The sequence below is a fragment of the Meriones unguiculatus genome, chromosome 8 (assembly GCF_030254825.1).
Source record: "Meriones unguiculatus strain TT.TT164.6M chromosome 8, Bangor_MerUng_6.1, whole genome shotgun sequence".
Classification (NCBI taxonomy): Eukaryota; Metazoa; Chordata; class Mammalia; order Rodentia; family Muridae; genus Meriones; species Meriones unguiculatus.
The window spans coordinates 46,701,153-46,718,391 of NC_083356.1; the positions used below are offsets into that span (position 1 = coordinate 46,701,153).

Below are 17,239 nucleotides of genomic sequence, written 5' to 3' on the forward strand. Positions count from 1 at the left end.
TACTTGGCCTTTTTCCCTTGCAGCTTTTAGTATTTTTTCTTTGTTCTGTATACTTACTGTTTTGATTATTATGTGGCGGGAGGATTTTCTTTTCTGGTCAAATTTGTTGGGTGTTCTGTAGGCCTCATGTATTCTAATTGGCCTCTCCTTTAGCTTGGGGAAATTTTCTTCAATGATTTTGTTGAAAATATTTTCTGGGCCTTGGAGAAGGGAGTCTTCTTTTTCCTCTATACCTATTATTCTTAGGTTTTGTCTTTTCATATTGTCTTCCATTTCTTAGACGGTCTGTGTCAGGAATTTTTCGGATTTAACATTTTCTTTGACAGATACATCGATTTCTTCCATTGTATCTTCTACACCTGAGATTCTTTCTTCCATCTCTTGTAGTCTGTTGGTTATGCTTACCTCTGTAGTTCCTGTTTTCTTCCCTAGATTCTTCCTTTCCATTATTTCTTCCATTTGTGTTTTCTTTAATTTTTCCAATTCTATCTTCAGGTCTTTAGTTGTTTTGTTTACTTCCTTCACCTGTCTGATTGTACTTTCCTGTTTTTCTTTTAGTTCCTTCAACTCTGTTTCGATCATTTCATTCAGTGGTTTAAGCATTTCCTTTCTAAAGGCCATAAACTGTTTGGCTGCAGCTTCCTCTATTTCTTTATGGATGGCAATATTCTGTTTGAGTTTATCTTCCTCCATGTCTTTACGAATCTTATTTGTTTCCTCTGTTATCATCCTCATGAGCATACTTGTTAGGTCATCTTCTTAGATTTCGGTTATGGTGGGGTGTCCAGGGCTACTTGCCCCTGGGTAACTGGGTTCTGGAGATGCCATATTGCTCTGTCTTTTGTTGCTTGAGCTTTTACGCTGGCCTCTACCCATTGTGTTATCTTAGGAGTTTGGGGTTATTTTCTGGTGGTTCCTGGGGATCCTGTGGTGGAGAGAATCCCCTTTGCAGAAAGCTGGTTTTTCCTGAAGGATGTCTTCTCAGCTTTTTGGGTATAGTCCCTGGATGGCTGGTGTTTTTTCAGGAGTTGCTCACCTCAGGGATATAGACCTGAGTGGTAACTGTGGTCTTTGTTAGTCGAGAGGGTTCTCCTCTCACCCAGGGAAGTCCTGAGGGCAGCTGCCCTGTTTCTGGGTTTCTTGTTGCAAATTTAATGATCAGCTGCTGTGACCCAGTTGGACATCAGGCGTGCCTCAACTGTTTGTGCTTGTGTCTGGAGCACAGCTGAGTGCTGGCGCCTCGGCCCCACTAGACTGCTAGACTTTTTCTAGGGAAGGATTGGGTGATTTAGATCAGTACAGTTTCCTTCCTTCCCCGTGGATTCTCTGGAGACACGGACTCCTAGTGTCTTTTTTTGCCCTGGTGCACACTGCTCAGTGTCTGCCAGCTGGCTGGCCACAGAAATTTGCCTGTGCCTGGAGCACAGCTGTGTGATGGCGGCTCAGTCTCTGCCAGCTGTCTGGTGCGCAGAAACTGCCTGTGTCTGCCTTTGCGGCTTTTGGGAGCCTGAGAGGCTCCCTAAGCTGGGTAATTTTCCGGGGACCTTTTCAGGTTGGGGGTGAGCTGAGTGCTCTGAGATCAGACCCGCCGTTTCTATCTCTGGCAGCGAATCAGGCGCGCAGGCAGGCAGGGCTCTGTGCCGGAACCTGGGTCCCCGACTCTGGCTCCGGGCTGGCTCCTGGGGTGCCCGTGGAACCCGCCCGAGTCTTTTCCAGGGGATGTCTGGGTGACCTAAGGCCGGTCCCAATCGTTTTCTGTACCCTGGGGTTATCTCTCGACTGAAAATTCCAGTCTCTGATAGTGTGGTGCCCAAGGTTCAGTCTGGGACCGTGACCAGAGACACTGGCTTGTGGCTCTGGGCTGTGGCTGGGGCTGGTGGCCGGCAGCCAAGCCTCTGGCGGAACCGGGATCTCTTCCGTGGATTAGCCGGGTGAGTTAAAAGCTGATTGAATCCCCCACCGTGGGGTATCCTCTCACCTGGGAAACACAATGACTGTGTTTTATGGCCGAGAGTTCTGATTGCTGTTCACTGTGCTGATTCTGCTGTGCTGCTGCTCAGAATGAGAGTCCTCCTGGCGCCGCCATCTTGCCCATCCTCGATTTTCTTGTTTTTAATAACTAAATACTTTTCTATTGTGTAAATGTATCACAATTTCTGTATCCGTTCTTTAGTTGAAGAACATCTAGGTTCTTTCCAGATTCTGGCTATTACAGATAAAGCTGCTATGAACATAGCTGAACAAATCTCCTTGTTGTATGGTTGAGCATCTTTTGGATATATGCCCAGGAGTGTTATAGCTGGGTATTGAGGTAGCACTCTTTCCAGTTTTCTGAGAAAGTGCCAGATTGATTTCCAAAGTGGTTGCACAAGTTTACATTCCCACCAGCAACAGAGGAGGGTTCCCCATTATCAATTTCTTTTCTGCTTTTAATTTTACAATCAATTTTGACTATATCATCTAATAACTATTTTTGTTTATTAATGTGGCCAATCTCAAAGGTGGTAGGCAGTTCAATAGAATAGAGCGTGACCTTAACAACTAAAGAATAATTCACTTAGAATTTTGCACTCAGTTTTAAATATTAACTTTTGAAAATATCATGCATCTTAAAATCCTTCAAATTGTGTCTCATGAACATATTTCAGTGTTCTTGAATCCTGTAGATTGGCTTCTGCCCTCTCCTCATTTGCTGACTCTAACAAGGACTACCAGCAATGTCCTGTGAAGTTTACTTCTGCACAGATCCAAGACAAGAAATCTGATGTGTTCAGCTTGTAATGATTTGTTACTCTCTGTTCCATACCCACAGCCCCACAAACATCCATATAATACAGGTAAGTATTTCCTTGAGAGTTCTCTAACATAAATAAACTAAGTGATGTCAAGTCAGACAGGGGAAATTCTTCAAAGAAAGCCAAGTTGGCATGCAGAATCCAGGCATGAGGGAGGATATTTAAACAAATGGACAGACCATGTGTCTAAAAACTGTTTCTCTATAAAGCCAGAATTTGAGAAAAGCTTGGAAATTTGATTTCCAAAAATCAGAAAGGAGTATTCCTGGAAAGCATCACTGATTACTGGAAAAATAACTGGGCGAGGGTAAAGAGCGCATAATCAAATGCCTAGAGACTTTAGAAAATCAACATGTTCCGGGTCTTAGTTTGACCAATAGAGGCTGGCATGGTTTCGATCTGACTATGAAATACTATGGCCCTTACTCTCTTCATTTTCCTGTATAGTGTGATGCTGTGTATGTGTGGGCACATTTGTATGTGGCTGCATGTATGATCTCAGCAATCACCCTTGATCTCCCTTCTCATCCAATGACACTAGGTCTCCCAGTTAAACACAGAGTTTGCCAATATAGCTAGTCTTGCTTATTAACTTACTCTGATGAACCTTTGAAGAGACTGATGATCTGTCTGAGGCCAGCATTGCAGGTGGGATAACCAACTTACCAGACATTTATAGGTTCTGAGGATCCAAACTCTTCTCCTTTTGCTTGAACTGCAAAGCTTAACCACTTAACCATCTCCCCAACACCTTTGCTCTTTTTTCTACAGAAAGATTGGGTGTTCCTTAGAGTCTACTACTAAATACCACGATGGTACATACAACATTTGTTACTTTCAAACAGTTTCTCTACTTATAATCCACATTTACCAGACTTCTATAACTTGGCATCATCTTACAACTCAGTCTTGGATGGTGTAAGTGCTGAAAAACTGACTGTTAGAAGCATTAGTTGTTTTCAGGCATGGATACAGGGCTTTTCAGAACCAACCTATGTTGTGCAATAATTTCATGTGAACAGCTATTGCTTTTGGAGGAAATGGGTGCATAAAAAGGAAGTGAAAGCAATGTGGTTTTAGCTTGCTCCTTTTCCTTCTCAATAACACTATCATCTAGAAATATAAGAAAGGGTTAAGATATAAGAGCAGAAAATACTCAAGTTTAGTTCCAGAGATTTAAACATACCTTTGATATCTGCCAGATGGGCCTTTGAAGTGCAAAACAGGAACAGATCCCTAAGGGAAGGCTGACATACAAGTCCTGACCTGTGAATTAATCAGAGAAATCACTGGGTATGAGTAGACAGTGCTTTTGTACTTGTGGTTTATGTAGGCTGCTTAATGAGGGTGGTCTCCATGAAAGGAGAAAGCAATAAGTTTTTTTTTTTTGGGGGGGACCCAGGCAGACAAGTGGAGAGTTGATTACTCCACAGCATCACTAAGTGCAGGTAAGAGACAAGTCACAAATCACTCACTATGGAAACTTAAGAAGAATGAACATTTGTGCTTTCCAAGATTTACCACATTAAGCCCTGGAGTCTTACAACTAGCATATCTTTTGGAGTCAGTTATACAGGCATGTTTTAGGAGCAAATTAAGACTGTATAGAAACAGAACCTACATTTTAATATTATTCCCCTGTGACTTTTTTTCTTTTAAATTTTTATTAATTATAGTTTCTTGACTTTGTATCCCCACTGTAGTTTCCTTCCTCCTCCCCTCCCAAGCCCACCTTCACTCTCCCTTCTCTACCCATGCCCTTCCCCCAGACAACTGATAGGAGAGATCTTCCTCCTCTTCCTTCTGATCCTAGTCTATCAGGTGTCATCAGGACTGGCTGCATTGTCTTCCTCTGTTAACTCAAAGAAATCAGTAGCCTTCCTGTATACAAAAGACAAAAGGGCTGAGAAAGAAATTAGGGAAACAACAACCTTCACAATAGCCACAAAGGACATAAAGTACCTTGGTGTCCATAGCAAGCCAAAGACTTGTATGAAAAAAAAAAATTCCAGTCTCTGAGGAAAGAATTAGAAGAAGATATCAGAAGATGGAAAAATCTCCTGTGACTCTTACAAACACTCAACTTTGAAAACTTAAACCTTAGATTTAAGTGGCACAAAAGCAGACTTTCTGGATTTTGTTCAATATTTTAAAGCCAGTGCCTCAAATAGTATCTGAAATTGCTTGCAGGGGTTCAATAAGTATGTTTTATAAATTATTAATGTACTAAGGTTCACATTATCAAGAGAGATTTGAAAAGATGAGAATTGTTTGTATATTATTTTCTATATTTTACACAGATAGTATACAAACTTAGGTACACACATTGGAATCAATCCATTTTGTTTTCATGCTTCCCGGGTACTTCATCATAATCTGAACTAATGGCTATGAGAGGAATTCCTTATCTGGTCATTGTTAAAACTTCAGAGATTGGAAAGATATAAATCTGGATTCAGACTAAGTTATTCAGAGGGCTGAGAAAACGAAAGGAGTCTACCTACACTTCTGTTGGAGTCAGGAATTCATTCCCCTCCTTGGGAAAAACACAGAAGAAGATGTAAAAAGGAACATCCTCTCAGGAACCTGAGCCTAGAGGAGATCATGGCTCTAAGTATAAAAACCAGGGCTGTTCTCTGGCACAAGGATGTGGGTCCAGAACACCTGCTGGGATTGCGGTAAACAAAGTTCACTGTGATCTGTGCATCTATTTTGGGAGATTTAGCATCTCCCAATTAATGAACATGAAATTTCTCTCTCCTGTTTTAGATGTCCTTTTTTATTTCTGTCACCTTAGTTTTGTAGTTTGCAGCATTACCAGTCTTGCATTTCTTTTATTAAATTTATCCTTAAATGTTCTGTTATTTGTGGAGTTGCTCTGAATGGAATTGTTTCCTAAATTTAATTTCCAGACTGTTCATTGCTTGTATATAAAATTACAATTGATTTTAGTGTATTGATCTTGTATTCCATGACCTCCCAAACTCATTCATTATTTCCAACAGCTTTACCTACCTTAAGACTTTCTACATAGAAGTGTGAGCTTTTTTGCACACACGTAGTTGTAGATTAAGATTTAGAGCATGCTAATTTTAAATTAAACAAATAAGAATATACCGAAAGCCATTCCTATAACAGGCTCATACCACCAAGCCTCTGTTATTCCCCCCCACACACACACATACACCTAGGGTTGCATCAAGAAGTAAAGAAATGTGTTGTACATATAGAAATGGCTAATGGGAAGAGTCTTCTGAACCAGGTTGAGTTTATCATCGCTTGGGAGAGGGGCCAACATTTGATTCTAGACAACCAGAAACCAAGTTCACTGGAATTTTTGAGATCATCCTAAATATGGAAAACTGAAAAAAAAATGAAGAGAAAAACAAAAACAAAACAAAACAAAACAAAAACACCTGTGCGTATTCTAGATCCTGCGGCCTCCAATATTCTGAGGCCAAAGACTCACAGAAAAGATGGGTCACACAAGGTCCCCAAGTGCCCCTGGAAGTTAATAGGCAGTGTCTGTGCTCAGCTGGCACTCTCAGCTCTCTTCAGGGGAGTGGAAAGCACTGGAACTTTGTGAAGGGAACATGAGGCATGTCCTGTTGGTTTCCCTGCTTCCAATCAGACTTTTTTCTTTATTTTATTTTCTCTCTTGCACTCATTCTCTTTTTTGTAACACGTTTGCACTCTACAGCCCAGGCTTTCTTTAAATGTTTATCCTCCTGCTTCAGTCTCTGACATTCTGAGATTTTATCATACCTCGTTAAACAGCCAACACAGGTCCCGTTGATGCGGGAATCAAGTACTAGGAGTACTAGGAATCAAGTCTCACTGTCTAGGAGTGTCTGAAGCCTGTGGTTGATGCCTCTAGGAGTGCTGTGTTGATTGAATTGTATACTCCTTCTCACTTTGAAATTAGACTTACATCTTACTTCTGAGCCTCTGTTCTTTCTTCTATACATCAGGAGTGTAATAACCTAACACATACATATAGGATTTAAGAAACATGTGATAGAATATTCCCTATGAGGCCAAAATGCCAAACAAGTAGAAAGCAAAATACATCGACCCTCTGCCTCCATGCTGTGATGTCTAAACCATGGCCCAGCTTTTCAGATTTAGAACATAAAGGCAGGGCCAATTAGTTCACTGATATTTTAATCGCAAAAGGTAGTTTAAGTTGTAAGAATATAGGTTCTGTTTTGTTTTTTTTAATAGAATTCTGTAATGCTGTTTTCATCCTTTTGAAAAGGTGTTGTTGATCATGGCTCTAATTGGTTTCTTTCCTTATATCTGACATTCTGTGATCCCTCCAGCTTGCTTTAGTCCACAGACAAATCTGAGGTCAACTTCTCTTTTTCCCAAGTGAACTATATCCAATCGCTCAAGTCTTACAGCTTCTGCCTTCTTAATATCTTTCAAATACATCCATTTCTCCCCATCCTAACTGACATGCCTCCATTTTAATCACTGTCATTTCTCATCCAAAACTAATGACCCAGCTGCCAACACAGACCCTCAGAGGAGCCCATATTGCTCTTTTACCTCCATTCCTTTCTTCAGATTGCAGCCAGAATGAACTTCCTGAAGAGTAAGTTATGTCATTGAATTCCCTGCTCAAAACTGATTGTCAAAATAATCCAGCTTAAATTCCAGAATGCTGGGCCTGACACATCTACCATTTCAGGTCCATCCTTCAGGGTCAAGGCCTCTGTTCCTCTTCCTTGATTCCTCCTTTGATACTGCTACTTTTATTGCCTTTTTACTCTGGCCATTTCTAGCTCTGGTTCCTTCTATCATACTTTCTTGTCACCTGCCATTCATGCGTACTGTCTCCTAGGAATTGTGTGTGTGTGTGTGTGTGTGTGTGTGTGTGTGTATTCCTCCCTGCTCACTTCACAAGCCCAGTTCTTCATTACAGCCTCATTATCCTGTCCCATTTTCTGAAAACTCTTTCCAAAACTCCTAATCTTGATCTAGACGCCCTTGATATGCCCTCTTAGCACAACATATTCCTTTCCTTATTTATTCGTACTGTACTTTGCCTATTTGTTATGGTGGCTTCTTTCTCGAAGGGCATGAGTGCATCCTTATTCCTGTTATATATCAACAGCAAATGTTGCATAATTACTTTGATTTCTTTCAACATCCGTTGGTTGCTAATGACTCAAGGTCATGTCCAAAATTCAGGATTGCCTTAGGTGACCATAAAAGAGAGCTTACTCTAGGAGGGTAGCCCCAGTCATTAGATGATATGGCTTGATATCTTGGGTTTCTATTACTGCGATAAAATACCATGACCAAAAGAAGTTTGGCAAATAAAGGCTTTGTTTTATCTTATAGCCTGGAGTCCTTCATCCAGGGAAGTAAAGGCAGGAATTCAAGGCAGGAAAGCTGGAGGCAGGAGCTGATGCAGAGGCCATGGAGGAATGCTGTGGTTCTTCATGGCTTTCTCAGAGGTGTAGCAGAGCTCTATAATTCCAACACTTGAGCAGTAGCATCCCTCAAGGCTAGACTGGCCCACACAGTGATTTCCAGGCTATTCTGGTTTTCACAGCAAAATGCTAATTCAAAAGAATAAAAAGGCATGTAAGGAGACAGAGAGGTAGGCAGTTTCTGAACCTGCCTCTGGCCTGAATGCCATGGAGGGAGAGGCACACCACTGCTGGAGTGGCAGAGCCCATAGGAGATTTTACATGTTACAGAAGAAGCTGTCTTGAGCTAGCTCCAAACCCAATAGCTGCCTGGGCATCCAGGGTCCAGACATCCCACCACAAAAACTCTTCATGTTCCGCTAATGCCTCAGTTGATCAATCCATTTGTTTCTCTGGTATTGTTTCTTCTTAGACATCCAATGCTGTTGAAGAAAGAGTTTGCAGCCCACACAGAAGCTAAGGGCTGTGTGGTATGGAAGCAAGGAATAGCATTCCTCCATTCTGCAACACACAAGAGCAGAGACACACAAGCCTCAGCCCCAAGATGCAGAAAGGCAGGAGTGAGAGAGGGTAGCTGGAGACATAGCCTGAGGTCTTCCTCCATCAAAGGAGCCAGGGGTGGGAAGATTGACCTCCAAATAAATGCACATTTTCTATGAGGAGGCCCAGTTGATAACATTGTCTTTGGCCTGAGTCCAGGGGCTTCTTCTGGATGGTCAGTGTTCCAGGCTTTTGACCTAGCTAGGACTGAGTTCCTTCCACGGTCATGTTGGTGGAATGAATGTGCCCTCAGCCTGATTTTTTTTATAGCATCCAGCACCACCAGCCCAGGAATGGCATGAAATGTAATGAGTTGGACCCTCCCACATCAATCATCAGTCAAAAAAATGCACCACAGGCTTGTCCACATGACAATCTGGTGGAAGCATTTTCTAAATTGAGATTCTTTCTTCCAAAATGACTCCAGCTTATGCCAAATAGACAACAAAATAGTACTCTTAGGATAAAAAGTACTCTCAGGCACAAAGTTTCTGGCAGGGTTGGACTGGATCTTGTTTGCAACTGTGTTATGCATCACAGTTCTCTCTGTACCATCTTCCAAAAATATTGTTCCATGATACTTAATTCAGGATTTCCTATCTCATAGTCTATTCTCAGGAAATTCAGACATTCTGAGGACATAGTCACTGGCATGCAATAGTTGCTCAGCAAATATTTGTCTTACAAACACCCAAACAGATGAATGGGTAGACACCCTTTCGGGCTAATTCTAACATGAGAAATGTTCAAGGCTGGACTGCCTATTTTCTTTAAAGGTTCCTCAGATGTCCTGTTTGCAGGATGAAGAAAACCGTCTTGAGAAGAAACACAACACCTTTCTTTGTTATCTGGATCAAAGTTTAAAAAAGAGCTAAGATCGGCTCTCCAAGATGGCCGCAACTAGTGCACACTGTTTCTAAAGGGCAGAAAACCCGAAACTCCAAAACTGGTGAGTAGATGGGCGGCTGGCCAGAGCATCAACTTCGAGGATTCCCAAGCTAGAGAGTACAACCCGTGAGCTGAGACAGATCGGATCCAGGACCCCCCATGGACATCTCCAGGGGTCCGAGGAACTGCACTTTGCACTGCAGCAGAGAGCACAGCAGCAGAGAGACCACAGGTATAGGGCGGCTCCTCACTCCAACAGCCAAACAAGGAACCCAAATCTGAGAGTAGAAATCTGTGGGCTCTCTGAGACTACTGCTTACACCTGCAAGTGAATGCACACAGGCCCTCTGTGCTTCCCACACACACCTGCAAGTGAGTTCTCAGGCCCTCAGCGCTTCCCACACAAGCCTGAGAGTGAGAGCTTCTGCAAGAGAGTGCTTACAGAGCCCCCCCATCGGGGTCCCTCTATATTAACAGCCAGACATCTGATCCCTCCCACCCACATTCCCCGCTGTGAGAAACATAGGGATCTCTGGGACAGCAAGCTCAACATTGAAGCCCCTGTTCTGTTGGTCTCCCAGTGGAGTCCAACCAAACAATTCCTGGAACCAAGATGGTGCAGCCCAGACAGATTTGGGTGCTTGGAGCAGAATTCCTAGACAGGCCTGTGGGCCGTTGAGCCATTCAGGGCACCTGTGCAACCTTACTGCTCCTGCTAACTGAATACACCTCAAACAGGGCTAGCGCCACAAACTGTGCTTGCCTTTCTCCCTCACACTCCACCCTTCCAGACAGGCGCACCTTCACACTCACTCCTGCACTTGCACGTTTCGCTCGCCACCTTCCTCCCTTAGCTGCATCTGAAACACCGATACCCACTCTCAAACCCACAGATCTCTCCCATCTTCCTGAAGAATACAATAGACTCCAGAGAAAGATAGACCCAATCTGCACTACAGGCTCCAGGAATGAACAGGAAAGGCTACTGTCCATCAGATGGCTACAGGCAGGCATAAGAACATATCCAACAAAAATCAGGGTATCATGGCTTCACCAGCAAAACCCAAAATCAATGCATATTTTAATTCATCAGAAACACAGGAAAATGACTTTAAAGCTATGCTTATAGAGTTATTAGAGGCACATAAAGAGGAAATGAACAAAACTCTCAATGAAATAGCCACCAAACAGAGGCATATAATGAAGAAAGGAACAAAGCTCTCTCAAAAACAAAAACAAACAAACAAACAAAACAGGCAAATATAGCCACACACATAAAGAGGAAACAAATAAAAAAAATAGATGCCATCATGGAAAGTCAGGAATCCTCACTCAAACAGATGAAGGAAATAGTGCAAGACATGAAAATAGAATTAGAATCAATAAATAAAACATAAACAGAGAAAACCCTGGAGCTGGAAAACTTAGAGAAAAGATCAGGAATCACAAAATGTAAGCATCACCAACAAAATACAAGAGATGGAAGAGAGAATCTCAGGTGCTGAAGATAGAGTTGCAGAAATTGATACATCACTCAAATAAAAAATAAAATTGGGAAAATTCCCAAACACTAAACATCCAAGAAATCAAGGACACCATGAATAGATGAAATCTAAGAATAATAAGAACAAATGAAAAAGAAGATCCCAGGCCCCAAGGTCCAGAAAATATTGTCAAGAACACCAAGTACACTAAACCAGAAAAGAAACTCCTCCTCATGGTACATAATAGTCGAAACACTAAATCTACAGAACAAATATATATATATATATATATATATATATATATATATATATATATATATATATATTTGGAAAAAAATATATATATATTTGGGAAAAAGTCCAAGTAACATACAAAGATAGTCCTATCATAACAGAAACTATGAAAGCTGGAAGGGCCTGGGCAGATGTCATGCATACTCTAAGATAACACAGATGTCAAACCAAATTACTACACAAAGCAAAACTTCCAATCAACATACATGAAGAAAACAAAATATTCCATGACAAAACTAAATTTAAACAATATCTACACAGCAACCGAGCCCCACAGAAGATACTAGAAGGAAAACTCCAATCTAATGAAATCAACTATAACCAAGAAAACACAGGACATAGATAACCTCACAACAAAAAAAAATCAAAAGAAAATAAAGACACTATCACCACCAACACCACAATAAAAGGAAATAACATTCATTGGTCACTATCATCTATCAATATCAATGAATCAACTCTCCAATAAAAATACAGACTAACAGAATGGTTGTGAAAACAGGATCTGACATTCTACTGCACCCAAGAAAGACACCTTTGCAACAATGACAGCCAATACTTCAGAGTAAAGAGCTGGAAAATGATTTTTCAAGCAAACAGACCCAGAAAACAAGCTGGAGTATCTAACCTAATATCTAATAAAATAGACTTTCACCCAAAATTAATCAAAAAAGATGAGGTGGGACACTTTATTCTCAAAGGAAAAATCCACCAGGAGGACATCACAATCCTGAACATCTGTGGCCTAAACATAGAAGCACCTGCATTCATAAATAAAACATTATTAAAGCTCAAATCACAAATCGATCCCAACACCTTAATAGTGGAAGACTTCAACACTCCATTCTCACCAAGGGACAGATCATCTAGACAGAAGATAAATATTAAAATAAAGACACTTACAGAGGTCCTAAATCAAATGGACCTAATAGATCTCACTAGAACTTTTCACCCAAACTCAAAAGATTACACTCTTTTCTCAGCACCCCACAGAACTTTCTCCAAAGTTGACCATATATTCAGATACAAAGCAAGCCTCAACAGATATAAGAAGATTAAAATAATCCCTTGTATCCTATCAGACCATGACCTAAAACTAGAAATCAACAACAGAAATAACAAAAAGCCTACACACGCATGGGAACTAAATATCTCTCTGCTCAATGACAGCTGCATCAGGGAAGAAATAAAAAAAGAAATGAGAGACTTCCTAAAATTCTATGAAAATGAAGGCACAGCTTACCCAAATATTGTAGACACAATGAAAGCAGTGCTCAGAGGAAAGTTCATAGCACTAATTGCCTTCAGAAAGAACTCTGAGACATCTCAAACAAGTAACTTAATGGTATACCTGAAAGCTCTAGAAAAAAAAAAGAAGAAGAAGCAGAAACATGCAAGACAAGTAGACAGTTAAAAATAATCAAACTCAGGGCTGAAATCAATAAATTAGAAACAAATAAAACAATTCAAAGAATGAATGAAACCAAGAGCTGGTTCTTTGGGAAAATCAACAACATAAACAAACCATTAGCCAAACTAACTAAAAGGCAGAGAGAAATTTTCCAAATCAGCAAAATCAGAAATGAAAAGAGGGATATAACAACAGATACTGAGGAAATTCAAAGAATCATTAGGTCATACTTCAAAAGCCTATACGCCACAAAATTTGAATATCTAAATGAAATGGGCAATTTTATTGATACATCCCATTTACCAAAGCTAAACCAAGATCAGGTAAATAGATTAAATAGTCCTATATCCCCCAAGGAAATAGAAACAGTCATCAAAAGTCTCCATGCCAAAATACTCCCAGGGCTTGATGGTTCCAGCACAGAATTCTACCAGACCTTCAACGAAGAGCTGACGCCAGTACTTTTCAAATTATTCCAAAAAATAGAAACAGAAGGAACATTACCAAACTCATTCTATGAAGCCATAATCACCTGGATACCTAAACCACATAAAGTCCCAAGAATAAAGGAAAATTTCAGACCTATCTCTCTTATAAACGCTCAGGCAAAAATACTCAATAAAATACTCACAAACCAAATCCAATAATAAAAGATATCATCCATCATGACCAAGCTGGCTTCATCCCAGGCATGCAGGGTGGTTCAATACATGGAAATCCTTCAATGTAATCCACCACATAAGCAAAGAGAAAAAAAAAAAAGATCATCTCCTTAAAGGCCAAAAAAAGCATTTGACAAAATCTAACACCTATTCATGTTTAAAGTCTTGGAGAGATCAGGCATACAAGGCACATACTTAAACATAGTAAAGACAATATATGGCAAGGCTATAGCCAACATTAAACTAAAAGAGAGAAACTTAATCCCACTGAAATCAGGGACAAGGCATGGCTGCCCATTTCCTTCATATCTCTTCAACATAGTACTTGAAGTCCTAGCCAGAGCAATAAGACAACTAAAGAAGATCAAAAGGATTCAAATTGGAAAGGAAGAAGTCAAAGTTTCACTGTTCACAAATGATATACATGAGTGACCCCCCAAAAAAAATATATCAGAAAATGCCTTTAGCTGATAAACGCTCTTCAGCAAAGTGGCTGGATACAAAATTAATAAAATAAATAAAAATCAGTAGCCCTCCTGTATAAAAAAAAAAAAAAAAAAACGAGACCTAAGAAAGAAATTAGGGAAACAACACTGTTTCTAATAGCCACAAATAACATAAAGTATCTTGGTGTGACTCTAAACAAGCATGTGAAAGACCTGTATGAAAAAACCTTCAAGTCTCTGAAGAGAGAAGTTGAAGAAGGTAGCAGAAGATGTCAAGATCTCCCATGTTCGTGGATCGGTAGGATTAGTATAGTGAAAATGGCCATCCTGCCAAAAGCAATCTACAGATTCAATGCAATTCCTATCAAATTACCAACACAATTCTTTATAGAATTTGAAAGAACAATTCTCAATTTCATATGCAAAAACAACCCAGAATTACCTAAACAATCCTGTACAATAAAATTCTGGAAGTGTTTCTATCCCTGATCTCAAGCTATACTACAGAGCAATAGTAATAAAAACTACATGGTTCTTGCATAGAAACAGAATAGTGGATCACTAAAATCAAATTGAATACCCAGAAATAAACCCATACACCTACAGATACTTGATTTTTTACAAAGAAGCAAAATTAATGCAATGGAAAAAAGATAGAATCTTCAACAAATGGTGCTGATCTAACTGGATGTCTACATGCAGAAAATTCAAATAGATCCATGTTTATCATCCTGCACAAAACTAAAGTCTAAGTGGATCAAAGACCTTAAAACAAAACCAGACACACTAAACCAGTTAGAAGAAAAAGCAGGGAAGAGCCTTGGACTGATTGGCACAGAAGACAACTTCGTGAACAGAACACCAACAGCACAGGCTCTAAGAGCAACAGTCAATGAATGGGACCTCCTGAAACTGAAAAGCTGCTGTAAAGCACAGGACACTGTCATCAGAACAAACGACAGATTGGGAAAGGATCTTCACCAACCTTATATCTGACAGAGGGCTAATATCCAGTATATATAAAGAACTAAAGAAGTTAAAATGCAGCAAATCAAGTTATCAAATTAAAAAAAAATGGGTTACAGAGTTAAACAGAGAATTCTCGATAGAGGAATACTGAATGGCAGAGAAACACTTAAAGAAATGCTCAATGCCATTAGTCATCAGGGAAATGCAAATCAAAACCACCCTGAGATTTCACCTTACACCCATCAGAATGGCCAAGATGAAAAACTCAAGTGACAACACATGCTGGAGAGGTTGTGGAGAAAGGGGAACCCTCCTCCACTGCTGGTGGGAATGTAAACTTGTACAAAAACTTTGAAATCAGTCTGCTGCTTTCTTAGAAAATTAGGAATAGTTTTACCTTAAGATCCAGCTATCTAGGCATATATCCAAAATATGCTCAATGATACATGGACATTTTCTCACCCATGTTCGTAGCAGCTCTATTTGTAATAGCCAGAAGCTGGAAACAACCTAGATATTCCTCAGTGGAGGAATGGATACAGAAATTGTGGTACATTTACCAATGGAATAATATTCAGCTATTAAAAACAAGGAAATCATAAAATTTGCAGGAAAATAATGGGAACTAGAAAAGATCATCTTGAGTGAGGCAACCCAGAAGCAGAAAGACACACAAGGTATATACTCACTCATAAGTGGATACTGGCCATATAATATAGAATAAACATGCTAAAATCTATACTCCTAAAGGTGCTAAACAACAAGGAAGATGCTCAATCCTCATTCTGAAGGACAAATGCAATAGACATTGGCAGAAGGAGAATACAGGGAACAGTATAGGACCCTAGCACAGACGACATCTGAAAGACTCTACTGATCTAGATATCAAGGCAGATGCTGGAACTCATAGCCAAACTTTGGGCAGAGTGCAGGGAATCTTATGAAAGAAGGGGAAGATAGAAAGACCTGGAGGAGACAGGAACTCCAAAAGAAGACCAACAGAGTCATAAAAAATGAGTCCTGGGGGCGATGAAGAGAATGATACCCAATCAAGAAAAATGCATGGAGATTACCTAAAGCCCCAGCTTAGATATAGCCTATAGACTCAGTCTCCAAGTGCATTCCCTAGTAAGGGGAGCAGGGACTTTTTTTGGCATAAACTTTGTGGCAGGTTATCTGATCACTTCCCCCTGGGGGGTGCAGCTTTGCCAGGCCACAGAGGAAGACAATGCAACCAGCCCTGAGGAGACCTTATAGGCTAGGGTCCAATAGAAGGGGAGGAGGACCTGCTGAATCAGTGGACTAGGGGAGGGACATAGAGGGAGAAGAGGGATGGAGGGTGTGATTATCCACTGCTGGGATACATATTGAATAAATTATAATAGTAAAAAAAATTAAAAAGCTGAGAGCACTTACTGTTTAGAACTTTATATTAGTGAAGTTATCTTGCAAATTATTTTTTCTTAGTCTAATTTTTATTTTTATAATTTATTCACTTTATATCCCTATTGTAGCCCTCTCCCTCGTCTCCTCCCAGTTTCATCATCCCTCCCTCTTTCCCCTACTCCCTCCTCTAGTTTACTGATAGGGAAAGTCCTCCTCCCATAGCATCTGAACCTTGCCTATCAAGTCTCATCAGACTGCCTGGATCCTCTTCCTCTGTGGTCTGGCCAGGCGGCCCTGCCATAGGGAAATTACCAAAGAGCAGGCAACCAAGTCCATGTCAGAGATTACCCCTGCTTTCCTTACTCAGGAACCCACATGGAGACTGACCTGCCTAGGAGCTATGTCTGAGCAGGGGGTCTCTGTCCTTTCCGTGCATGGTCTTTGGTTGGTGCATCCAGCTCTGCAGGTCCCCCTGAGCCCAGAGTTGTTGGCTTTATTGGTCTCCTTGGGCAGCTCTCGTCCCCTCCAGATCTTTTTATTCCCTCACTCTTCCATAAGACTTCCTGTGCTTTGCCCAAAGTTTGGTTGTGAGTTTCAGGATCTGCTTCATTCTCCTGCTGGGTGGAGCCTTTCAGAAGACATCTATGGTTAAGCTCTGTCTTATTCCTCTCTTCAACCTCTTCAGGTATCTATTCTATTTGCCCTTCTGAAAGAGAATTAAGCATCCTGTCTAGGGTCCTCCTTGTTACTTAGCTTCTTTAGGTCTGTGAGTTTTATGTGATGTTATCCTGTATTGTATGGCTAATATCCAATCATAAGTGAGTATATACTATGTATGTCTTTCTGGATCTGGGTTACCTCACTCAGTATAATCTTTTCTAGTTCTATCCATTGCCTGCGGATTTCACGATTTCCTTGCATGG

At 40.6% G+C, this 17,239-nt stretch overlaps 1 long non-coding RNA gene across 2 annotated transcripts in view; it reads right to left on the reverse strand.

The window, feature by feature from the left end:
- Positions 1–17,239, reverse strand: part of LOC132655827 (uncharacterized) — a 196,390-nt gene that overhangs the window by 162,924 nt on the left and 16,227 nt on the right. For both annotated transcript variants that reach the window (XR_009593707.1, XR_009593706.1), the window contains exon 2: positions 3,982–4,061. This is a non-coding gene — a long non-coding RNA (uncharacterized LOC132655827). The remainder of the gene's footprint in view (positions 1–3,981; positions 4,062–17,239) is intronic.